Source organism: Myotis myotis, unplaced genomic scaffold (assembly GCF_014108235.1).
Source record: "Myotis myotis isolate mMyoMyo1 unplaced genomic scaffold, mMyoMyo1.p scaffold_m19_p_13, whole genome shotgun sequence".
NCBI lineage: Eukaryota > Metazoa > Chordata > Mammalia > Chiroptera > Vespertilionidae > Myotis > Myotis myotis.
The window spans coordinates 8,751,718-8,768,759 of NW_023416317.1; positions in this window are offsets into that span (position 1 = coordinate 8,751,718).

A 17,042-nucleotide genomic window follows, 5' to 3' on the forward strand; every position below is an offset into this window, starting at 1 on the left:
ACTTTCTCATAAAATAATACATTCCTTGTTGGGTTATTGTGAAGGTGGATGTCAATGTTGGTGAAGAATTCAGCACAATGTCTGATACATGGGGAGCAATCCTATATAATAAAAGCTAATATGCAAATGATCATCATGCCCTTGCGTCCTAGCACCTGGGGCTGGGGGACCTGAGGCTGGGCTGGGAGACCTGAGGCTGCATCCCCCACCTGGCAGGGCTTGACAGGGGACCTGAGGCTGCACCCCCTGCATGGTGGGGCTTGGTGGGGGACCTGAGGCTGTGCCCTCCACCCTGCAGGGCTTGATGGGGGTGGGGCTGGCTGGGTCTGGGTCTTGCACGATTTTGAGGTGCACACAGGTGGGCAGGGACTTGACTCTAGGTCCTGCAGTGTGCCCCAGAGTCTGACAGGAGGGAAATGTTCATATACATTTTACTAATTTTCTTTCCTCTCTGACACTTCTATTATAGAGAAAGGGCAAATAGCAATATTAAAATATTTCCTCTAATTAATTTCCTTTAAATGTGCATGAATTTCATGCACCAGGCCACTAGTTAGTACATAATAGTCATAGAGAAGAAGATATTAGAGATGACTATCATCAGGGTCCTGGTAGAACACAGAATCTAATTAAATGGCACCAGAGATATCCATGAAAGGTTTACCTAGTGGGCAGGGTTAGGAAACTCAACATGGATATTGAAGCACCCAGAAGCTAACCACACTTTGTCCTGGAAGGGCAAAGAGAGGAAATTATACATTGGATCGAGTGAGAGCTGAATTCTTGGAGCAGGGGCCATGTGACAGAAGCTGTGGTTGAAGGGAGGCAGCCATGGCTGGAAATCAGGCAAAGCAGGGAGGGAGTGGGGGAGAAGTTACCCAGGTTCTGATCTCCAACCTGTGCCTCCCCATTGCCTCAGCCAATCAGGAAACAGAGGCAGGGAGCCTGGGTGGTGGGATATGTAGGAATCAGCCTCCTAGGATATAGAGAAGGGCAGAGAATGGAATGAGGGGTGAACAAGTGCACCAGAAACAGCAGGACGATGATGATGATGAAGATTATGGTGATGATGGTGGTGATAAAGATGGTGATGATGGAAGCAAAATACTGGGAATCAGGTTTATTGATAACCTCTTCATCAAGATTGAATCAAAGCTGGGATTCTGAAAAAAGAGAGTAGCATTCACAGACAGTTTTTGGTACTTTGGAAATAAGAGAGTGGCACTTGAGTGTACAGAGGCGGGCTTCTGTTTGGGTATAGATGGCAAGCAGGGATTTGACAAACAACTCCATGTGGACTTATGGACAAGCACACAAGACCACCTTCCCAGAGGGGCTCTTGTATGCAGGCTAACAGCCCGAGGAAGTCCAAGGTTAACACAGTATTAATGGTGCCTGAGGTGTGGTCAATGTGTGCATGAGAAAAATGTAGTCTCAGAAGTGCTTTTACCCAGTTTGCTCTCACATTTTGGTCACCGTCCTTCTTCCTACTCAGCCAAAATGAAATAGTGGGTAACAGAGGGAGGTTCTAAGAGGCTTGCCTTGGCTAGTGTGCCTTGTGCTTTTTTCTGCAGCAGCTCCATGAATTCTGTTTTGGGGAGTCCTAGAACTTCTTGAAATTATGCAAAAATTGTCATGTATGTGTGCCTTTTCCCAGTTGAAAAAACTGCTGGATTCTCTGTGTCTTAAAGCCCCTGTAAGAGTCATTGCCATAGGCAACTGCCAGCAGGTTGGTCATAATATTGCCATTTTGGGGAGAACCTCCAGCCTCACCCCAAGAGGAGCAGTGTGTGTGGACCTTCCATTTCTCACAATAAATATGATTGTTAAAATCTGTGCATTGAATAATAGGTACTGTACCAGGTCTTTGATAAATACTTATTTTTATTCTCAACAACCATTAGAAATAGGAGTTGTCATTATTTACAAACTAGAGGCCCGATGCATGAAATTCGTGCGATGGTAGGCCTTTGCAGTCCTGGCTGCTGGGGCCCTTGCAGCCCCAGCTGCCTCATGGCCCTGTGACCCCACCCCCTGCCCACACCTGCCTTGCCCTGGTTTTGCTTGGGTCTGCCACCACACACCCCTGGTTCCCTAGTTCTGCGGAGCACCCCAATTGATCACCCACAAAGGGTGGCCTAGGCCTCCCTCTTTGGGGAGATCACAGAGCCCCCTGATGGATCGCCCCGCCAGCTGCCCCCTGGTGGTCAGTGCACGTCATAGCAACCGGTCGTTCCTGGTTGTTCCACCGTTGGGGTCAATTTGCATATTACCTTTTTATTATATAGTATGATAAAAATGAAGTTTTAATGGGGTTAAAAATTACTTGGCCAAAATCTCATGGCTAATAAATGAATGAGCCTAGATTCAAATGTAAGGCAGTAGGGTTTCAACCTTGAGGCTCTTTGATTACATCAAGTTGCTTCCTCCTGCATTGTTTCATCACGAAAATTAGAGCTGCACTTCTTGTTTCCCAAGTTGAGGCCCAATTCTATAGAAAGCCTGTGAGAAATCTTACCAGCGTTTTCTACCCCAAACTAACCTCTTCTTTCTCTCCATATCCTCAAAGTGGATTTCACCTCTACATTCACACCTCTGATCATTTGTTTTGTATTTATAGTTAGCTATCATTTATCTTTTCTTCTCATTAGCTTGTGAAAATTATAATAACAACAATAATAACAATGACAAGTAGCATTCGTTAAAACCTCCTAAGTGCCAGGCATTGCTATGCACTTCACTTGCCCAGCTCATTCAGTTCTTAGAATACTCTTTTGGTGGCATTATTATTATTCGTGCTGTGCACATGCCAATGCAGACTAGATCAGGGCTTGAGCACATAGCTAATAAGACTTGGGACTCAAAAAAAGTTTTGTTTTCAATGTAAATGAAAAATATGCATTTCTCAATGCTATGAAAAATAAAGTTTAGTTAATTTCAAGTTCGTTAGTTTGTTGAAATTTCCAAATGTGGTTAAAAATAAGCTGTTATTTTGCTTTAAAAAATAAAGGCCTTAGGATTCAAGCAACAGTCTTTCTGACTCCAACATTCAAGGTTTCAACCATTATCTCCTCTGCAGGGACTAGCATCTTACTCTCAGGGTTTAGCCTCATGCTAAGGAGATGTTTATGGAACTGGATGTTTGTTGAATACTTCCACCAGGCAAGAATAGCCCTTAAACCCAGGATCAAGAGTGTAATATCCCCAGGGGAAAGTTGAGTGTATATCTGGCTGTGGGAATATATAGTGCCCAGTGCTCCATCCCTGCTTTCCCAGGACATCGAGAATGATCGGAATTCCCAAAAAGAGGGTGTTATGCCACTAAAGGAGGAGATGCAAAGAGGAAAAGTTTGTTTTACACCCAGTGGGCCCTCATTTGAATATACGATGGTTTATGTATTCATTGTCCTGTTGATGGATATTTGGGTTATTTCCGGTTTGGGACCATTATAAATAAAGTGGCGACAGACATTTTTCTACAAGTATTTCTATGTATGTACCTGTTTCTCTCGGGTATTTATGTGGGAGTGGGATTCCCGAGTCATAGGGTAGATTATGTTTAATTTTCTTAGAAGCTACCCCATACTTTTCCAAAGGAATTGTTTCCTTTTACATCCCACCAGTAACGTAGGACAGTTCCAGTTCCTCCACATCCTCACCAACACTTGGCACAGCCCAGTCTTCCCAAGCTTTATTTATTCTGTGCCACAGTGTGGTCGTCATTTGCAGATCCTTGATGACCGATGCTACTGAGCGCCTTTTCATACGCTTCCTAGCTGTTTGCTTGTCCTCTTCGGAAGACGCTCCATCAATGAGAAGAACAAACGACAAATACAAAAAAGCATGAGCAACCTGCAAAACCAACATGTTGAATAAAAAAGGCAGACAGAAAAAAATAATGTCTGTGCTGTATGATTCCACTTATCTGGAGTTCAAGAACAGGAACAAATACTCCATGGCGATGGAAGTTGAGAGAGAGGTTACCCTCTGGAAGGGACAGTGGCCGTGAAGCAGCGTGAGGGCACTTTCGGGGATAATGAAAGTGTTTTTATATCTTGATCTGGGAGGGGTCACATACATAAACAAGTTTTGCTTCAAGAAAGTTTATTCAAGTTTATTAAAACTTTTGCCAAATAAATTCATTTGAAGAATGACGTTCAGGAAGCTTGGCTCACCTCAGTTTGAGGCCACTATCAAGGAAGGCATTGATCCCACGCCCCCACCAACACCCCCGTGGCCCCCCAGCTAAGAGATAAAACACCGTTCCACTCAGTGCTCGGATCTTATCTTTGAGTACTTTCTTCCGCCAGGCAAGAATAGCCCTTACTCTCAGGAGCCGGCTTCTCCAACTAAGCATGTCTTCAATTCTGTTAGCAAAGATGCTCCTTTCCTCTCCAATGAAAACTTAAGTGGAATAATTTAGTTTACTGAGTTCTTCCTCAATTTTGTTGCCACAAATTCCGTTGGATAAACTACATAGTTGGGCTCCGGGCACTGGGATAACTTGTATTGATTTTTTCTCAAGGCCTAATCTAATTGTTATTCTGTAGTCTGCTCTGTCCTTCTCCTACAGTGAAAGGATTCCAGAAACTTACTGTCTTTGCTGCTGAGACTGCGCACTGGCCATCTAGCTGTAGCTGGTAGTGCCATTGCAGCCACTGACACTACCCTTCCCAGCCCCTCATTGTTTTCTTGGTTGATCTTGCCCGGCTGGTGCAAAAGAACAAGACCTACTTAGATAGCTAGATACTCTTTTCCCAACCATAACTGTAAACAAGAAATAGGAGGTTGTCTGACATAAATTTTGTACTTCACCCCTGTAATTTACCATTTAATTAATCTCTGCTATGCTGTTGATAAAGTTCAGGTTGTTTTTTTAATTTAAAAAATTATGGTCAAATCATGTGACATATCAATTATTTACCATATTGATCATTTCAAAGTGTGCAGTTAAGTGGCATTAAGTACATTCATGTTGTTGTGCAACCATCACCACCATCCATCTCTGAATCCATTAAACAATAATTGCTTATTTCCCCTTCTCCCCTTTGTAATGTATATAACCATCTTTTGTTTATTCAATCATTGATGGACACTTGAGTTACTTCTATCTTTTGGCAATTGTGAACAATGCTGCTATGGACATGGATGTACAAGTATCTGTTTGAATCCTTGCTTTCAGTTCTTTTGGATATATAGTATAGCCAGAAGTAAAATTTCTGGAGCATATGGTAATTCTATTTTTAATTTTTTGAGAATCCACCATAATGTTTTCCATAGCAGCTATACCATTTTACATTTTCACCTACAGTGTATAAAGATTTCTATTTCTCACATCCTTGCCAACACTGCTTTTCTTTCCTTTTTTTTAATAGTAGCAATTGAACTGAGATGGTAACTCATTTCTGTTTTGGTTTGCACTTCCCTAATGATGAGTGATGTTGCACATCTCTTCATATTCTTCATGTGTCATTAGTCATTTGTGTGTCTTCTTTGGAGAAATGTTTATTCCAGTTCTTTGCTCATTTTTTAATCAGATTTTTTATTTTAGGTGTTTCTTATATATCCTAGGAAAGTTGTGTTTTGTAACATTATCTAATTTAATCTTCATATTCATATGGAATAGGAGCATCATTAACTCAACTTTATAGCTGAGGGCCCTGCAATACACAGAGAAATTAACTTGCAATTAATTTCCTAAACAAATATTTATTGAGCACTCATTATGAGTCTGACACCATTGAAAGCAACGAGGACACACAATGAAAATAACTGACAAAGATCCCTACCCTCCTACAGCATGCATTCTACTAGAAAAACACACAATAAACAAATACATCAAATACAGAATACCTTATGTTTAGAGAGCTTCCTTTAGCCATTTTTAAAAAAGTAGATCTGCCGGCAACAAATTCTCTTAGCAGAGATGCGAAGGGTAACTCACTGCTACTAGGTGTGGGTAGAAGGCCAGGCTCCCCACATGGTCTCAGCTAACCAGATGGCAGGCAGCAGGATTCATTGCCACCCTTGGAGGATGAAAATCCTGACCTCCTTCTCAGCCTTCTCTGTCAACACCCTTATGTGGGGCCCTTCATTCCTGTCTGGAGAGGATGGGGTCTAGGCTAATCACTTGATCTTGGCTGATGTGGGTGGAGGTGGGCACAGTTGTTTGTAATGGAGTTGAGCCGCAGCAGAGTAGTTATTTTCTAAATTCTCTGTTCTGCCAGGCTGTCCCTTTCCTGTTTCTTGTTTAATGTCCAGAATTTTCAGTTGTACTTTACAACAGAATTAGGAAAAATATGTCTACTCCATCGTTCTGGAAATGGAAGTCCCTGGAAAATTTTAGGAACATTAACTTACTTAAATTCTTGCAATATGGCTTCGGTTAGGATGGCGAGTAGGTCAATGCAATATCTGTCTCCCCTCATGATCACATCAAAATTACAACTAAACTACAGAGCAGCCATCATTGAGAACCCCCTGAAGTCCAGCTGAACAGAAGTTCTATAATGAGAGTATACAGCAGAAGCCACATTGAGCCAAAAAGTACAGGAAATAAATACATATAAATAAGAACGTACTTGCAATAGTTTCATGAATAGGCTCGGAGAGGTTGAGTAATTTGCTCAAGAGCCTGTTTTCTGACCTGATACCATCCAGCTCACATGACCTCACTGTGCTTCTCTGCCAATGAGAGTCCCTCTCTGCGTTTATGGAACTGGCACTGCATCCCTGTCCCTGTCCCAGTTGCCTTCACCTACTGCGCAGTCAGGTGTTCATTTATTTATTCTCTCTAATAAGTTTCATATCTACCCTTAGCTAACCCTTTTCTGATGTCCATGCTGCTGTGGCCTCACAATGGTCTGCATTAGAATGATCTTGTTTTAATAACGGGACTTTGCTATCAACCCCCTGTGCTGACAGCCAGTCCATGGGTAAAGAATCAGGCTTCAGGGAAATAGGGTTCATTCATAGCAGGATTTGACCCTCTGATGTTACATATTTTATGCACCATCTTTGTTTGTTTGTCTGTTGTTAATCGGACAGTTCCTTTGGATTTGTTGCCCAGAAGCCAGTAGGCAGTGGGGCCCAAGCCTTTGGAGAACCGAGCCCTTGTCCTCTCCTTGGCTGGGCACCAGCAACACCACTTGGAAAGACTGTGGCTTTGTCATGAGCCCACCCAGGGAGGGTGTCAGCAGCTGGCCTAATGCATTTAACTGCCTGCGATGTAGTAAAAATTACATTCCTGAATAAGAGGACTCCGCATTTTATTGGCTTGGGCTTTGATTATCTTATAATGCAATGCAGGGAGAGAGAACCTCTCATTTTCCAGTGATGACTGTCATTATGGAGACCTTTCTTGACGCTTATTTGAGAGGGGGAAACTGGTTTGGGGGCTCCCTGGAGTAGTCTGGTGCCTCACTCATGAATAAAACATGTCATGTAATTGCAGTAACGCAGCCAACACACACACATATGTAAAATTGATGCTTATTATCTTGTCAATTAACACAGAAAATTAAGCAAGATTGCAGGCTTTGTTATGGTTAGTAGTCCATCACTCACTAAGAGGGTCTGGAATCTCTCTTGTTAATCCCCGGGGCTGAATTTAGAATTTTAATGTCCACGGGGTGAAGAAATCAGGCGACAATGCTGAGCTTCATAAACTATGCTCAAAGAGGCTTGGCAGAGAGATGGGAGAAATGGTTTACCCTGACAATGAAATGCTCTGTGCATTTTCCCCAGAAATGGTAGCTTCTGAGGAAAACGCTTGCTTTCAAAGTCCTCAGTTTAACTATTTATAGTCAAACTTCTCATTTATTTTTGAATAAATAACATATTCTCAAGGTTTAAACCACACATCTAATAGGCAAATGGTGAAATTTTTTTCCTAATCCTGGGCCCCATCTTCCCAGTTCCTTCCTTTCCCCAATTATAACCACCTCGGTCTGAATGAGTTATAAAGTCTGAATTTTTTTTCTTAAGAAAACGGCAGGCACAGTTTTCACATAGCATCAAGGTGGTCGTAAGTCCTAGATCACCCGGCACAGAATAAATGAAAACAAAGTCCCAACCATCACACCAGGCACCCAGGGGAGGCGTGAGTGACAGGTTCCCTCCCTCTCTCTCTACTGCGGATCTTTCAGGAGCTGTGTGCCTGCTGTCTGATTTCTGATGAGCCACTTTCTGTGTTTCTGAGACGGGGGAAGTCCCAGCCCTGCTAAGTTCCATCGTTGGGAGTGTTTTGAGCACCAGCTATTGTCCTGGTGGAGTTCTTGGATGTCTCCTCCCCTCCTTGCTGCTGTTTCCTTTACGCTCATCTGCCAGAGAAAGGAGCGTCCAGCCTCCACTCAGACCTTGATGTTTCTCGTTTATGTCTCCAGTACCTGACTTTCAGACCCTGTGCTGGTGTCAGATGGAGACTAATCTGCACTGAAGAAGTAAGAACCCTGTGATCTAAGTGTCCACTGGTGTTCCCGTGGTGGAGGGAATGTGATTTAACCTGGAGAGGCTTGGAGTCCCAGAATACTAGCAAGATCTATTTTTATTTTTACCACTTTTGTTTTTCTCTATTTGGAGCACATTCTCACCATAGCGTGCATATGGGGTTTAAAAATATTGTGTTGGTAAAATTGGCTTTTTAAAACGTAAGGCAGCCTGCAATTTGTCTTCCTAGTGGCATGTTTGGAATTGGACAGAAACAAAGATAACCAAGTTGTAAACAGAAAGATCCAATCTGGAGCCCAGCAGAGATATTAACACACAAAAGAATCTATTTGGAGGATTCTAGCTTCCCCAACAAAATGTTCTTCCGCCTGAGCTCTGACTTACGGAAATGGGGCATCAAAGTTGCCTTGAACTCCTCAGCACCTGTCATGAAGACAAATCGTTACATGGCACATCTGTTGGAGCAAATCCCACTACCAATTTATAATTCGTTAAACCCTTTGTAGGTTTCAGGGAGCACAAACGACCTCAAATAACATCCAAAGGAAAATTAGCTGAGACCTCAGTTGCCTCCACCTGACTATCATTGACTCTATTCACTGATCAGCAAGAATTCTTGTCTCTGTCATATACTCTGTGATTTCTTCTTTCAAATGTCCGATTTAGAACAAGTGTTACTTTTGGAAGAAACACAGGAGAACACATTTTGGAACCACTTCTTAGTTGCATGAGTTAGAACAGATTCTTGCCTTTTATATGTGTCCATCCACCCATCCATCCATTCAGAGAGTCATTCATGATTGATGTTCAATAACCAACAGCGACTGGGTGCCAGCTATGTCCCAGGCACCGTGCCAAGGGCTGAGGGGCATGGATAGGGTCCTCACCTCATGATGCTTACATTTTAGTAGGGGAGATAGACAATAAACAAACGCAGTGACTGGTGTCATAAGGAAAACGGACACAACATTATGAAGGAGCATGGGCTGACAAGTTTAAGTGGGAGGCATGTTGATGCTGAAGTTTCAGGGACGGTCTCCCGGTGACATCTGAGCTGATTCCAAAATAATTAAAGAGTCCTTCACAGTCATGCGAAGTGCTGGGGGAAGAGCACGCAGTGGAAAAGGAAGCCCTTGGGGCTGGAGAACAGAGGCCAGAAGCTGAAGGGTGGCCTTATCTGCCACGCTTGGTGGGTTGAGTGTATCCTGCAGGCAAAGGGGAGCTATGGAAAAGTTTCAGAAAGTGGAGGCTGGATTATGGTGGAAAACGGGCTAGGTTGGAGACTGTTGAAAGAGTGGAGCTTGATTCTTTATATAAGAATAATAAATAAAAAATTTAAACCAGGGATTATGGGAGAGCGGGGGAGAATAAGGGAATGGGTTTTATACCCTCCAGGGAGACTAGAGGATGTGCGGATGCCCCTTCTGAAGAAGTGACTAAAATGACCCTCTGGTGGTTGGCTTGGCTAACTGTGGAATTGTTAGAGGGTCTCTGCCATTTCCGGAAGCAGGGAAAACAGGAGGAATAGAAGGCGTGGTGAGAGATGGGGAAGTAAGGGGTAGAAGGAGGGTGGGCAAGTCAGGCGGAAAGGCCTCAGGGCCTTTCATGGAGACAGTAGACTAAAAACCTTATACAGTTCCTTCTGATCCATGTAGGAGGCTTGGCCTGGAGACAGGTTTCAGAACACATTCAGAATTTATTCACATGACTCTCATTTATTTCCCACCATCACACTATAAAGTGACTACTACTATTATTCTTATTAAAAAAAAAAAAAAAAAAAAAAAAGCCGAAACTGGTTTGGCTCAGGGGATAGAGCATCGGCCTGCGGACTGAAAGGTCCCAGGTTCGATTCCGGTCAGGGGCATGTACCTGGGTTGCGGGCACATCCCCAGTGGGGAGTGTGCGGGAGGCGGCTGGTCGATGTTTCTCTCTCATCGATGTTTCTAACTCTCTATCTCTCTCCTTTCCTCTCTGTAAAAACTCAATAAAATATATAAAAAAAAAAAAAAAAAAAAAAAAAAAAAAAAAAAAAAAAAAAAAAAGGAAACCAAGACGTAGACAGGTTAAATTAGTTTCCCGATTTCACAGATAGAACTGTGGTGGAGCTGCGATTCAAACCCACGTAGTCTGACCCCAAAGTCAGTTTTCTTCGCCACAGTGCCCCCATGCCTCTGATCTTTGCCAAGTTCACTTAACTTCTCTGTGCCTCAGTTTCCTCCTCTATAAATTAGGATAATGCTACCTAGCTCATATGCATTTGTTCAAGGATAAAGCTCTTGATACTACCTGTCAGCCACTGTGAAGAGCAGTAAAAGGTACTTCTGTACATGGCAGTTGGGGGTACAGTTGATAGAACCTCTGAGGAAGCAGTTGGCAATATCTATGAAAATTAAGAACACATATATCCTTTGACCCAAGAAAGCCAGGGATATGCTTGCTAACGTGCTCGGAGGTGTGTGTTCAGGAATATTCATTGCTGTGATATGTGTCGGAGCAGAAGATTGATTCAGCAGCCCGTGTGTCCTGCAGTAGGCATTGACTAGAGGAGCCATTAGGAAACTTAGCAATAGGGGCCAGAGAGTAAACATTTTAGGGTTTGCAGATCACATGGTCTCTGACCCTGTGCTGAGAAAGCAGCCATAGACAATATGAGCAGTTGGTTTGCCCTGCATCACTGGTTCCGTCTCTCCTTCCCTTTTCCACACAAGGGACTTTCCTGATTCTTTGTTCCCCATGGAAAACTCCAAATTGGAAGAAAGAAATAGACTTTTGGGACCCAGAAATCCCCTCCGGGGATAACATAACTTCCTATTTATTCCTGGTTTCCCAACAAAGGAAGACTGCTAAATGCATATTAAGGGGGTGGGAGGTGGGGAGGGAAGGTGCCTATTGATGGCAAAGAGAGCTGGTTAGAACAGCTGTGGGCAAACTATGGCCCATTTGAAATGAATAAAACTAAAAAAAAAAAGACCGTACCCTTTTATGTAATGATGTTTACTTTGAATTTATATTAGTTCACACAAACACTCCATCCATGCTTTTGTTCCAGCCCTCCGGTCCAGTTTAAGAACCCATTGTGGCCCTCGAGTCAAAAAGTTTGCCCACCCCTGGGTTAGAACCAGGGGGAGAATTTTCTGGAGTCTAAGCTTGGCTCATATTCACTAAACCACACCTTTGACCTGGAGTCAAACCCTGCATGTGTGTCGTGTGTCATGGAGAACTGGGCCCCATAATGGCCCAGGTCAACCATGGGTAACCCCTCAGTGCATGTGAACCAATGAGAGAGTGAAGGCCAGCGTTGAAAACAGGTGAAGTTCAGGGGAACGGCACAGAATGGAACCTGGTGGAAGAGTGTGTCCCAGGTGGTAAAGGTGAGGCTGGTGGAAGTCTGAGTTACTGTCTGTGTGCGCGGAGGCACATTCTAATGCATTTATTGTCAAGAGTGCTCAGAACTCTCAGAACCTGTGGGTTGTAGGATACATGGAAAAGAGATGACCCCAGCCCTGTTAATTGCCTGGGCCTTGTTAATTGCCTGTTGCTTCTGTATGACAAATGTTCCCCCCTCTAGGTATCCTCTATCGGATAGAGTCTATCCCATCACTCCTTTTACAGCCTCCACAGATGGTCAATATCGGAAAGCAGATGGGGGTGGTGGATAATGGGATGCGCTTGACCATGATGCACAGGTGTGGGCTTTAGGTATGCCTGTACTCTGACCTGCAGATGGTGCAGTCTGAAACAGGGTGACAAAAAAGAGTCCACTGGAAATGAGTCAGGAGGGCCAAGAGGTGCGGGCCCCACAGGGCAGGCAGTCCTGTCTGTGTGGGCTCCCTGGGGCTATTTGGAAACATTCTGGAAACTCTTCAAAGCAGAGCTAAGATTCCTTTTCCTCTCTGGCGCACCAATATGTTACATCACCTATATTACAATAGTTTGCATATTTTATGAACAAATCTGCAATACAATACCTTGTATATTGTATCACATTATATTTGTTCAAGAAATATTTATTGAGTACCCAGTATATTCCAGGTGCTGGGGATGCAGGCAGGTGCAATCTGATAAAGTCCTGGCCCTTCATGGGATTTATGTTCAAGAGGGAGAGATATAAAGGACAAGCAAACAAATGAATGCACAAGGTAACTTAGGTCTGTCTGTGCTCTCACCCACGGGACGTAAGAACAGTAAGGCAGTAGTGTTTATCGGGCTGCTTCTCCAGCCTTGTGCTGGCTGAACGAATGCTTGGCATTCAAGGGTCCCACCTGTAACAATGCATTTCCATTTGCGAGAGCACTTTAGCAGGGAATGCCATAAACTACCCAACTGGGAGCATCGCCCAAGTTGACATCTCAATACAAGATTGACATCTCAATACAAGGCCATTGAAAGGCCATCAATTACCACACTTAGTGCTATAGCCTGGATCATTTTCTCACAGAATAGTTAATACTATAGACAGGAATCACTATTAATTCTGATTGTCGTTTTCAGTTACTGAGCACTCTGACAAGGCAAATTGGCGAAGAAACTTACATTATATTATTTTATCCTTTCCTCCTGGGGTAGTGTGGCAGGCAGAATCATGCCCCTCCCCCACTCTCTGCCCTAAGATGCCCACATCCTAACCCCTAGCACCTATGGATATGCTAGGTTACATGGCAAAGGGGAACTAAGAATGCTGGTGGAATTAGGTTGCTAATCATTTAACCTGAAAGTCAGATTATCCCGGATTATCCAAGCTGGTCCAATGCAAACAGAAAGGTCCTTAAAAGTGGAAAAGGGAGGCAGGAGAGGAGGTCAGAGTGACACAATGTCAGAAGAACTTGACCTGCTGCTACTGGCTTTGAAGATGGAGAAAGAGGCCGCAAACCAAGGAATACAGGTGGAAATGACAAGGAAATGGATTCTGCACTGGAGCCTCCAGATTGAGCATAGCCCTGCCCACTCCCGGATTTTAGCCCAGCGAGGCCTATGTTAGACTTCCATCCTACAGAATTGTACGACAATAAATCTGTGTTGGTTAAGCCGCTAAGTGGTTTGTTTTGTTTTGTTTTGTTTTGTTTTTTGCAGTTAGAGAAAACTAGTAGAAGTAGGTATCATTATCTCCCAACATATGGCTGAGGAGTCTGAGGCTCAGAGATGTTGAGGCACATTCTCAGAATCACACAGCCTGGTTTCAGTGATGAAATCAAGACTTGAATTCAGGTCTGTGTGACTACAACCTAATGTTTATACTCTTCTGCTAGGAATTTACACGATCAATTTACATTGATAAAGCTAATGACCACACTTACCAATGCCTAACGATGCAACCTAGCTCTCAACTCCCAGGCCTCTGGACTTCAGGCCTCCTCTGAAGCAATTGTCTGTGCTGATAAATGCCATCCTCCTGGGTGCACGTGGCACCATGCTGCCAAGGCCTGTGGAAGCACAGGCCATTACTAACTGAAATTTTAACAGAAGGTCTAAGAGCTCCCAGAGAGCCAGGTTAACAGGACTTCTAAGAAGGGCACTAATTCTCAGAGCAACGTGTCCACTGTGGAATGTATCACATTCTAGAAGTAATGGGACAGTGGGGGTCAGTCAGAACAGTCTCGAATGTCTGAAAAGACCAAAGCAGAAAATACCCAGGAAAAATGCCAGTTCACAGGAAAGAGGAAAATATTTGAAATAAGAAAAACTTTTGAGTTTTCCTTTTGCTTTTCTTGTGTTGACCAAAGTGTCCTGAAAGCAGGTAACATGTCACATGGGATTGTTTCTAGTAAGGAGGGGAATGACTTTAAGTTCACATGAGCCAGTAACTTGTTCGCAGCACAAGCCAGTTAGACCCTCTTAAGCCACAAGAGGCCAGGTAATCAAAACATGAATAAAAAAGCACAGGCCCAAAGACAACCCCTTTCTTAGCCACCGGGAAACCCGTTAGACTGATTCTGACCTCCTCCAAGTGTCTTGTTCAATGACCCGGGGTACAGATGTGGGGACTGCCTGTTAAGTGAAAATTCTCAGCTAGACTTGAATATTTTCACAGAAACACAGGGCTCCCAGGAAGCCTCTTTAGCTTTTATGCCCAGTGTACCTGGAAGCAGGCTCCCATGGGCCTGGAGGAGCTGGGGCCAGGCCTGCAATTACTGGCTGCCAGCCTACAGGTTTTGAAGAGCATTCAGCCGAGCCCTCAAACTCAGTGAAGCCTCAGGCTCTGAGTCAAACAAGTTAAGAAATCACTCTTAGTTCAACTGGACCTTTAGCAGTCTTAATAACGTCTTCAGTGAATTGGGTCTGATTTTGTTGGCAAATTATTCTGAAAAAAAAAAAAATCTATCCTTCTAACTCTTAGGGACTCAGTGTCCCTATGGAAAGTCAAATCAAATGAAGCACTTGATAGTCTGGGTCTCTGTTGACTATGCCAGTGGGACAGGCAGAGCACACCCGGGTTAAATGGCGCAGAGCAGAAGGGTAGCACTGTTGAGGCTTTAGCAAGGTGGTTTAGACCAAGGAGTTTTAGACGCAAAAAGAACTGGATTTGAATGTGAGGTCAACCCACGTCCAGCTCTAACCTTGAGTTGACAGTTACCTAATCTTCATGGATCTTAGTTTTCTCATCTGCTCAATGGGAATGAAGACACTATTTTGTCTTGCATTTCCTGTGAGCGTTAAATAGGAAAAGAGATAGAACCGTGATGCATAACCGTGATAGAACATCTGTGCAGAGTAGATGCTTGGTAGGTAGGAGCAATTTGAACTATTTTTATTAGTGGAGGTGATCACAAAGATTTTTTTCATGCTCTAACTTCTCTGAATTTTGGTTTTCTAAACTCTTATTTAGGACTAATGCTAATACCTGTTGTGATTAAATGCAAAGTACTCAGTGACAGGTGCATTGTAAGTGCTCAAAAATGTTAGTTATTACTTTATAGTTATAAAAATTGCTATTTGGGGCAGCTAGGTAAAATCACATGGCATACTGAGGATAAAGTCACATATATACTATGTTGACTGGGAGTTAGTGGAAAAAATCTCTTAGGACTAAAAACTAAAAGGGACTTAAGTTCTAGTCTTTTTGTTGGGATTGAATTGGTGAAGCTATTTCCTATAGCCCAAACTCAGAGTGCCAGACACTGTTGGTGTCCCATACACATCTGCTGGATTCCCTTTTGCATCCTGACTCGGTGACTCCCAAATGCCACTACTACCTGCTCCACTGCCTGAAGCTGTCTTGTCTGCTACAGCCACCTGGTCCACGCACAGGGTGGTCTGATCATCCTGTCCCCACAGCAGCCATTCACTGACTGGCCAGAGTTTGTGGATAAATACTGCAGGTCCTTTGCCCTTTTTGGAGCCAACAGGGAGAGGTGTTCTGCTCTGTCTCCTGTTCTCCAGGGATTTGAGTCCCAGGTGCCCACAGCTGTAACCTTGCTTCCCTTCCTTGGTTCACACCCCAACCCCCTACTTGTACTCGAATTCTTGTCTTAGAGTCTACTTCTGGGGGAACTCAGTTTCAAAGAAGGACAATGACATTCACCTTCTACTGGGTTGTGGAGTGGACTGTATGAAATCATAGGTGCATTGTATGACCTTTGGATACCAAACTACAAGTGCTCCATGTGAATGAAGACATATTCTTGTGCCAGGATCAAAGGTGTCCCTGCACTAATATTTAAGCCCTAGGAACCAGCCTAAGCTGATCGAGCCCCCATCCTAACTCAGGCTGCTGTGTCCTGATTCCAGGGCTCCTGCATGTCATGCTGCAGCCACCCTCCTCCAGATCCACGGCTTTCCTTCATGTCATCCTGCTTATTTTCTATCTTAGCATTTATCACTGTTTGGATTTATCTTGTATCTTTTACCATCTCTATATGCCCTCTTCACAAGCACAGGGATTAGGTCTACCTTCTTCAAATCTATATCCCCAGCAGCCTAGAACAGAGCATGGCACAGAGCAGGTACTCAATATACGGCTGTTGAATGATGGTTCATTAATCCATTCTCAGCATCCCCCACTTACAGGAAATTGTGAATGTAGTATATAGAGTCTCATGAACCCTTCACTCAGCTACCCCCTGTGTTGACATCTTATATAACTAAAGTATGTCTGAGCCAGGACATCGATAGAAAGATCTTTTCAAACTGAAAATTAATTAAATCATGTCATTGTCCTGCTTATTTGCCTAGTGTATTCCCACTTTACTTCAAATACAATTTGTTTCTTATGTCCTACAAGGCCCTTTATGACCTGGTTCTTCCAAACTCTAAGAGTTGTCCTGATTCTTCCTTTACATGGCGTGCCCCAGCCCCCCTACTTTTGCTCTTGTTAGTCCTTTAAAGGTACTTGGTGGTCTCCCAATGTGCTAGGAGGTGCTCTTCTCTCTGCCTGGTCTCCCATGACTGACTCCTCCTTCTGCAGGCCTCAGAGGGGCTCTCATCGACCACCCTATTCCGCTCCGCCCCACCATGGCACCTCATTTCTTTTCTTCAAAGCAGTAATAGAAATGTATCCTTACATGTTCTGCTTACTTGTCTATTACGTGAGCCTTTCAAACTCGAGGACAAGGTCCAAGATGTCAGAGCTATTGTTCATCTAGAAGTCTGACTTA